Below are 10,231 nucleotides of genomic sequence, written 5' to 3'. Positions count from 1 at the left end.
CGCATGGTAAACAAAGCAGATGATAAGACAAGGAAGCAGTCATGAATTCCAATTATGTGTCAAATCCTTGATTATTTACATTCCTTTAGTTTGTAAGATTCCACCAAATCAAAAGGATCAAAGGAGTTTTTCATAAAGTTGTTCCATGTTGTGAATATTGTGAAGTTCACTACTCACTGTCTGCAAATGTCATTCGTCAAATAAAAACAGAACTTCTTCCTGGATGATGTCGATGGATAGTTTGCTGCCTGACAAATTCAAAGTGTGTCCACGTGTTTCTGTATAGTACAGCAAGCGCTCTCCAGCTTGGAAAGACCATCAGCTTTGTCATGTCTTTTGCTGTAGACCTTGCTTTCCAAATTGCATACCTGTTTTTTTCCCCTTTTAATACGTACAACAACTGCCCTTACAATATATGTACCATTGCATGCAGTATGCATACAACTGAGACAACTGTGTAGTCATAATATTGTGCCTTAAGCCTCGGATATCTTGTTCATATATCCATGGCATTCTGAAAGTGTGAATTCACCTGTTTGTGTGCTTTTAGCAGCACAAGATTGTTACTCCAGTGGGACTCCGTGAGATATGTGGCATATCCTTGGCTGTGCAGAGGTTTGTCAGTCAGAATGGCCAAGGAAGCATGCAGGCCAGTAAAATGCAAAGTGAGACCAGATGTTGTGGGTATTTTATCCAGGTATTTTTGGCGTCCTGCGTTTTGTGAACTATGTAACGTTACAAACTAAATATTTTTCTTGCATAGTATATAGTATGGTACTATTGGCATTGAAAGGCATCGGATGTGTTCCTCCTTTTACGCAGCTGAACACAGACGGCACAATCGGCAGCAGGAGAGCACAGTTCAACAATATGTGAATAATGGCAAAAAGGTTTATAGTCATCAGCATGCTTCAGTGTGTTGTCCAGTGTAACTGAAGTGATTGAAAACAGATTTTTGGGACATCAGTGTGGACCACAAACTAACCATGCCCTTGTCCCCATAAGGAGAGGCTCAGAGGAATGGAACTTCACACAGGTGTTATAGACAAGATGTAGAAGGTTTGACAGTGGGGTTCATATACCTTAGTTACTATGATCTACATTTCAGTTATTATAGATTATATTTGGGGGAAAAATAACTTATTTGAGGCACATTTGAAGTGATTTGTTTTGAGCAACATACAAGCAGCAGGAACAAAGGGGTTCTACATTTCAAATGAAGCCACACACATGCATGTTGGAAGTTCTTTTCAGAGTTTCACTATAAACTTTTCATTTGGGTATGCATTTTGCTGCAAGCATACAATGTTTAAACTTCAATAATAAAAACTAAAAAACAAAAAAAGGTTGGATGTTAAGAAGTTACGGAAAACTCAATACATTTTGTTATAGTTTTCATTTTCAGTGGTAACATTTCAGGAGATATTTTTTCGGAGTTGCTGCATTTTGTTTTTTGGGTTATTTTTTAACAGAAGCGTAGGCAGATTTTTTTCGGGAGAGCATACAGGGTTATACTTTTCATAAAAAATGTGTTTTATGTCTGCTTTCCGTTGCGGTACATTTAATACATACTTTGACTTGTGCTATGGTTTATGAAGGTGCACTTGCAGAGGGTCTGCCTTTGTATCAGGGTTTTATCAAAGTGTTTATCAGTGGTGGACATTAAAAGTTCTATCTAGATTTTAAGTTTTTAATTGGGCATGATCAAACAAGTTGGGCAAATTTAACACTGCCATATTATTTTGACATGTTTTCTGCAGAAAGTTTTCTTTACTAAGTCAAGAAGAGGGTTCAAAGACATTTTTAATAACCCTGGGGAGGGTGGAACTTTTGAAACATAAGCCCACCCCAGTTGCAGAAATATCAAAAGTGAAAGTACTCTCTCTGCAGCAAATTGTCCCCTGTGCCCGATGCTTTTTGTCTTTAATGTCCATTCTGAATTTGATAGAGGTCTAAAGGCTGTTAAATAAATGCAGCTGAGTAAACAGTAAGTAAACTGTGTTAGTCAGAGCTGCACTGACACATACATTTTATGCTTGCAGTTCTTCTTTTATTAGCTTTTCCATTTGCGTATGTTAAATAAGCAAAACATACATAACAAGGGGGAATGTTGAGAGGTGAAGACGTGCTCTGAATTGTGCACCATTATCTCTGGATTAATGGAATAGCATCTCTGCTTTCTCCGTGACGACAGACTTTTCATTTCATTTCATCTGCATTTACAGATGCAGTCAACATTTCTACGAGTAAGTGGCTGTGAAAAGAAGAGGCCCGATGCTGAAAACACACAGTTTCTTTACTGCCACCCAATTCTGAGGTCATCAGCTATTAAATAGTTTTTTCAGTGCATATAATTCCTTTAAATTACCAGTAGGGACCTCCTTTTCCTTCTTGTAGGCTTCGTAGGAGCATCACCATCGACTCTGATGAGTGAAAAACAGAAAATAAGCCTGATATTGCCGGCAACCTCTTGCAATCTTGCATCAATAGGTGTGTGGTAGGTGTGCACCAGATATTTTACACGTACGAAACACAATGGAGCTTTGTAACATGTGGTAAATGTAGCAACAGTGTCTACTTTAACCCAAACCATGGTCCTTTTCTAAAGCTAAACTTAGAAAAAACAAAAAAGAAAACAAAAAAGTGACAGTCATAGTAAAGCGCTATGAGATGACTTGTTGTAAATATGCGCAATACAAATAAAATTGAATTGAATTGAATTGAAAATTAGACCTAAGCAAAAAAAACAACAACAAAAAACATTCAAACTGAAGTCTCCTGGCTCCTGGTTTGCTGACATCTCTCTACTTCATCTCCTCCAACCTCCAACTGTGGACTGTTTTTGCTTTTTATAAGTGCTAAACTGCAGCTACTTTGCCATTAAATGGGGTGGCCGACTGAGCCTACCAGAAGGTGGAGGCGCTCCCTACTGGTCTGTATGTATGGGAATAATGTACATTGATAACGCCAATTGAATGGTATGATAACATCCAAATCAGGTGGCACTACACTCCAAGTTCGCAGCCCTTACAGATCTGATATGCTATCAGAAATTGAAATCTCAAGAGTATTTGTCCCGTTGAAATGTGAAGGGAGAGAATACATAGAAAACAAAACAAAAAAACATTGAAAATACAATGTGTTTAATTGTGTTAAATGGCTGAAAAGGAACCAACACTCATATCATGGTGGAATTAGATCTAATTGTCTGTGCTATCAGCCTTCTGTTTTGCTAAATTACCAGAGTGCATCATGGCCCCGGCAATACCAACATGCTATATCAACACAGTCAATCATAGTTAGACTCATACCCACTCACACAGACATGCAAATACTCACTAATTTTCTGGATGTGATGAAACTGTTACTCCTATCATTGAACCCATTTCATTTCAGTCATGCTCAGATTGCTACTAACATCACCACCACTGCCAATATCTGTGAAAAAAAATAATATTATTTTTGGTATTTCAAACCTGGAGTCAAACTCTGAGTTAACTGTGGGAATCGTTGGGCAAAATGGCTTCATAATACCCGCTATAACTCAGCCTGTGCACGGGGACAGAAACATATTACTGTCCTTTTCAGCCAAAGCTATTCAGCCTGTCCTCCATCCTGCCATATGACATCTATTACAATACTAGTCAATGAGATTCACAGAACGGCAATGAAAGGTTCTCCCAATGTCAGCTCTCCTATCTTTGAAATGGAGTCATTGATTAAAAGGAATAAAGACAGGGAGCAATAGGCCATACTCGAGGTGACAGACAGGCAGCCTGAAAGTGAGAGGGAGCTCTTCAAGTAGCCATTTGCTGCTCGACCACAAAATGACGGCCCCAATTATATGTTAGCAGCCTGTGTGTGCAGCGGCAGCTCTGCAAAGCAGAGAAGAAAAATGAACCCTACTAGTGCTGCTGCAATTAAGTATTACAAACAAATTAGAGGATCTTGACTAGCTCTTACATGCAATACGAGGTTCAGCTGTAAAAAAGCTGCTTGTCATCTGTCTTCACTTCATGGTAATGACACGCTCCTCATTTCCACTTGAAAACCTTCCACCTCTGGAATCCAAATCATGTGAATGCTTAAACATGTAAGCATATTTCATAAAGAAAAAGTACAGGTGGTGGTGAAATGTATTACTGGGAAGACTACTGTTGTTGGTTAGGGAACAGGTTGGTTCAAGAAAGTTATCAGACTGCGGCATGACTGTGCTCCATGCAGAAGGGTGTTGCAATGATTGAAAAGTATTTAGAATGTCCCCTAAAAGTGTTCTCCTAATGGAACAAATGTAGCTGGTGTGTGTGCGTGCTTTTTCTGTGTCTGTCCATATTTAATCCGTCATCTTTGTTCTTGCATAAAGAAATCAAAAACTCAATCAGACTGCCTGCATCCGCACAACGAGGTGGAATTTAACTTGCCGCCTTCTGTTGGAGAGCGCTCACAGACTGGGTTCCATTTTTCTTGACAAATGTCCGAATATCCATTTTGTTAGTTAAGTATTATTTCCAAAAGTGACTGGCAGCCCACTCAAACAGCACTACACTCCACAGTATTTCCATCAGAACACATTGCTACCGGATGTCAAGTCACCCTCAGAGGAGCATTCCAAGGTCTATTTAAATTCAAGTGGGGTAGACTATTACTAGATTTTTGAATTAGTTTTCTTTTTATTCAGCATGTGGCAATGCGGTATCAGTGAATCTGTTAATGACAGATCCTCACATAACAGAGACTGGCTTTATTATAATCTCATAACCAATTTCAGGGCGCAAGAGAAAAATACGTCTCAGACATTTGCCACCCCATATCAGTACATAAAAATGGTCAATTGTGGAACTGGGAATAGGAATTCAGAATTCATATCCTTCTTTAGCCTCCATTACCTGCCACCTGTGGGCAAAGCTTTTTCTACTTGTTCTGAATGGCCACATTTTGTTTCTCATCCTGCTGAACTCCCTGGTCGGGCTCACACTAGAGTTTTGAACTGATTCACCCTTTCTAACAGTCAGATTAGAAATCTGGTCTGGGATCTTTGTCAGAACCAATGGCCCAGATTACTGGATAATGTGGGTTTACAGGTTCAATCTTAAACTTGATAAACTGCTGACAGACTCATCAGGACCGTCCTGATAACATGTTTAATATCTATGAGGTAAAATTCGTTACACAAAATCTGTATTTAGGTCTCAATTTAGTAAGACAGCAGCTCAGTACACAGTCAGCTGCTGGACTGATCAGTGGACTGAATTCTATAGACATTCTGCAAATGACGGAAGTGTTCAGTGTTGGGAAATAAATAATAGTGAAGCCGTCTAAATGACAGTCTAGTAATCTGGACATTATATGACAAAAATGCTACTATTCATGCAGCCGGAGGCAAACAAACACACAGGGGAATGAGGTGAGGCAGCAGGTCCAGCAGAGTTTGGACCATCAGATATACCACACAGGATTTTAAAAAGGGGCCACAAGGTGGATCGATGGTTAGCACCGTTGCCTCGCAGCAAGAAGGTCACTAGTTCACGTGCCGGTGACGACACCCGGGATCTTTCTCCATGGAGTTTGCATGTTCTTCCCGTGCAGCGTGGGTTCTCTCGGGGTTCTCCAGCTTCCTCCCACAGTCCAAAAACATGTTGAGGTGATTTTAGATCCTCCGTGGGTGTGAATGTGAGTGTGCTTGGTTGCCTGTCTGTAAGTGTAGCCCTGCCATGGACTGGTGACCTGTCCAGGGTGTCCCCTGCCTTCACCCTGGGTCAGCTGAGATGGGCTCCAGCCCCCCTGCGACCCTAGTGAGGATTAAGTGGTGTATAGATAATGGATGGATGGATGGATGGATTTTAAACAGCAACATTTCGCAACCAAATTATTCTCATGGAATCAACGCAAAAGGAGTGTCTGAGGAGAAGAATCACTGTGAATTTTCAGTGTACCCTACCACCACGGCTTATTAGTGTGTTGCACCATTCACGTTTATTAACCTTCTTTGTCACAGCAGAGGCTGTTGTCCAAGAGAGCAGAGGTCTGCAGACACTCGTGAGGTAGGAGTTGATGATACAAGTACGTCTCTTGAATAAAATGTGTGAACTTGTGTCCTTTAGTGGGTAGAGCATTATAGTTTCCTTCCTCAGTGACTTTTTATTGAAGGAATAGGTGTGCAGAACCACCTTTTGTTTTATCTAAAACATACAATCATGTATAGTCACAGTTTTTTTTCTTTCCAAGAGAGATATTGGTCTCTACCTTCATTAGTTACTCTTCTTATGTAGAACTAATATGGTGAAGCTGTCTCTGTATTATTGTTGTGAGGACACTCATACCATTAGTGTTTCCGTGGCCTATCCAAATCCCATCTGCGCTATAGAATTTCCTGACAGTCACAAATTGCTTAACTTTCATCCAGAGGAATGCATAATCATCGTCTGTTAATATTTCCACACATATTAGCTGTGAGCGCTTCACTTTAATGTATGTGCAGTGAGAACAGAGGCGTCAGATCTGCACCTGGGAAAACTGTCGACAACGTCTTTTGCTTGTCTCTGTACTCATGAAGGGACGGATCGTACACATGGGAATAGCAGCTCATGCTTTGGGTCAGTCCTAAGGCGCAAACAAAGACAAATTGAAAAATTTCACAAATTGATTTGGTGTTGAGAGAAAGGTTTCAGATGCTGTTAGATGATCTCAGACCCACTTTGTGTAATGCTTGCTGTGGCCTTCAGAAGTCATCAGCGATTTAAGAGCCTGTCGATGGTAAAGGCAGAGCAGCAGAGGGACTGAAAAGGTGGAATTTAAAAATAATGAGCTATCTGTAAGTGCTACTGATACTATGCAGCTCATCACAGTTTAACTTTTTTCGGTATTTGTACATTTCAGTGCACCATCAACATAATCGGCTTCTAGATAAATGAATCACATTTACAGACATAAGCAAATGGCTCTCGCTACCTTCATTTAGGGGGTTTCTTTTTAAATTGGGTTATTAAAGAAGCCCATTTCACTGTGCTAAAGGAATCAGAACTAAGCTGGAAATTAGTTACAGATTGATTATATTTCTGTGACAACAGGATGTGAGTTATACTATCCAGCAGGACGACACAGAAAAATTTAATTTCACTAACCATTGGTAAACAGAGACCCTAATTGCTTATTTAATGTTGACAACATTGTCCTCCCAGCATGCAAAAAAAGCTAATAAACTGAAGCATGGGTTTCAAACCAGGGAACGTGTCGAGCCAGAGAGAAAGAAAAAGGTCATTCTTTTTTTATTTTTTCCATCATATTTTCTTTATATATAAAATATTTGTTTATATCACCTAAATATGACAAAAACTAAACGTTAAAGCATAATTCTGGTTTATTTGCCATGAATGTGGCTATAGTGTCTGTAGGGGTCTGTTGAATTTGCACACTTCGTTTTCACTGTAGGGTTCAGGGAAACAAGTTGTTACACAAAACGGTGCGTATCAAGGTAAAAACACTGCTTTTTGTCAAACTGAAAAAGTTATGTACAGCACACACATGAACAAACCGGCGAGCGCAAATGAGCATGGAGGGTGATCAGGGTGACGAGATCTTTGATGCAGTTGGAAAAATGTGGCTGCGCAGCTAATTTCACAGTGGAAAATAAATGTCTGAAATGATGTATGCTACTCTCTAGATCTCTACAGCAGGATCAATTTATACATACACAATTATTGGAGTTTGCATGTTCTCCCCGTGCAGTGTGGGTTCTCTTCTGGTTCTCCGGCTTCCTCCCACTGTCCAAAAACATGTTGAGGTTAATTGGTGATTCTAAATTGTCTATAGATGTGAATGTGAGTGTGCTTGGTTGTCTGTCTCTAAGTGTAGCCCTGTGATAGACTGGCGACCTGTCCAGGGTGTCCCCTGCCTTCACTCTAAGCCGGCTGGGATAGGCTCCAGCCCCCCACAACCCTAATGAGGATTAAGCGGTGTATAGATAATAGATGCATGGATGGATGGATGGATGGACACACAATCATTATTTTATTTATTAAGTTTCATGCAGTTGTTTGTGTTTGCAGTATCTTTAAATTACATTTTTTGTGTATTTAATTCATGATTCATTTATTAAAGTCCTTTGTGCAAATGTACAAAAGAGCTGAAAAATGCATTTAGTTTGTAGATAACATTTACAATGCACACGATAGATGCACATTCAATATATATTTAGTGTGTATCTGGATGTTTTTAGTTTGTATGTTTTTGATTTTACACAAGACCTGTGACAATTATGAACTGTCATTAAAAAGAAAACGAGTTACGTTACAACTTTTGTACCTGTTACACCAAAATGAACCATAAGTTTCCTGTTTCTGTCGTCCGAGCTCTCTGTCTTTGTGAGGCCATTTGCTTCAAAGCAGTGTTCTTCTTTGCTGCTTTGCTGGTGCATCGGTGCGTTTCTTGGTTCATTGCCACCACCTGTTAATCAGTGGACACAAGAGAAAGACTGCTCCATAGCACTACTAGAGGTCAAAAACTCCACAGGGTACATTTAACAAGTAGTAACTTTTCTGGCAAGCGTGGCCCTTTCATCTGTAACCTTCATCCACTCGCGTGTTTGTATTGATGAGCAAAGTATCATCAGGCACTCAAAGAGCCTTCAAAGAGCCCTCAAAGAGCAAAACTTCATCAGACTTCATATTTGTGTTGCAGGAAATTTGGGCACAGCTTTGACGAAGTGAAGGATAAATGAGAGCATCCTGCAGGGATTCCGTTACTGGACACACCTGAGGCTGGACTGAAACTGCAGTAAAACAACACTGCAGTAAAATCAGCCTGGACAAGCACCCTATAGCATCAAGTCAGGTGTAAAAATTCCAATTTTACATTTTGTTATTACAATTTGCATTTATCAAATTAAAATTAATGGATGTGTTTTGAATGCAGGACTTAGTTTAAGTTCCATATATCCCTTTTTGCATACTTCTTTGTTCGTTTCTTTCTTCGTTGCTTTGGTAAAATGCATCTTTTCATTCTCTTATTATTTTCCCTTTAACATGCAACTTTGCTCACAGTCATTCAGGTACATGAGGTAAAAACCTTTTAGCCCTAGGCTGGGTTTCAAGTTTTCTTTTTTCTTTTGGACTTTTTTGTTGTAACTGCACAACAGTCTAAGTAGCCTGCAGACAATCTTTAGAATACTTTGTCTTTTCTCATTGCTCAGTCATGTCTGGTAATTCAGCAATAAACACATTCGATTCCCCTGTAAGTTTTTAGATTCTTAGATGTGAGTCAATTAATCACAACAACAGCTGTTGCGTAGACCATAACGCTCCCGTTCCTTTCTTTCTTTCTTTTTCTTTTTTCTTTTTAAAGGGGATCAGATAATGAAATCATGTAATAAATGCATTGTTGCTTGCCAGAGGCTAAAATATAAATGTATAATTTATCAAAAATACAGGCTTCATAAATTGACCCATACATTTTACTTTGAGCAATGTTTTTTTTTTACTACATCTTATAATGATTTCTAATAACCTGCAACAATAAGCTGCTCCAGGAAAAATCTATGCGCTCAGATTAGAAGTATGTTGATGAATGGTTCACACCTGAAGCAAAACATCACAGATAAACTGTGTGAAATGTACTCAGAAACTAAATTATAGTTTAACTGATCTTTGGATTGTACAAAAGAGATGTGTTCATGTGTAAATCTCTGGGAAACTTGCAAAAAAATAAAAAGAAAGAGTGGATTTAAGGAGCAGCATGTACAGACTAATATTTTATATTCTGTTGGCCTGCTTGGGCAGTCAATCACTTTATCTGTGCAGACAAAGACTCAGAAACAATAAGCTGCTACAGAGCAGTTAAGACAAACTGGCAGGTGATCCAGCTGTGCAGGCGTCATCAGTAACTGACATTGCTTTAGATGATGCTTGAGAGGGATTTAAGAACTAAGACAGGGAGCTCAATAGCTGATATAAGGCAATAAATGGTGCTAATGGTTCAATCATGTGTTGTGTGCTGACTATTGTCTGGTTTGTAGGTAAAAAAGTAACATGTTTTTATAAAACTTTTGAACTTAGAGGCCACTGCAAGAAGGACTAATACACAGTTCATGCAGTCTCTGATTGTATGTCACCACATGGAAGCAGCTGTCATTAGCCACCGTACAGAGAGACACTTTCCTGAATTTCAGCACCACAATAAAGAAATGACACACAAACACATCATTGCGATATTTAGTCTTGGATTTTTAAAAGAAAAT

This window comes from Stegastes partitus, unplaced genomic scaffold (genome assembly GCF_000690725.1).
Source record: "Stegastes partitus isolate 25-593 unplaced genomic scaffold, Stegastes_partitus-1.0.2 Scaffold335, whole genome shotgun sequence".
Taxonomy (NCBI): domain Eukaryota; kingdom Metazoa; phylum Chordata; class Actinopteri; family Pomacentridae; genus Stegastes; species Stegastes partitus.
This window is presented reverse-complemented; position numbering follows the sequence as displayed.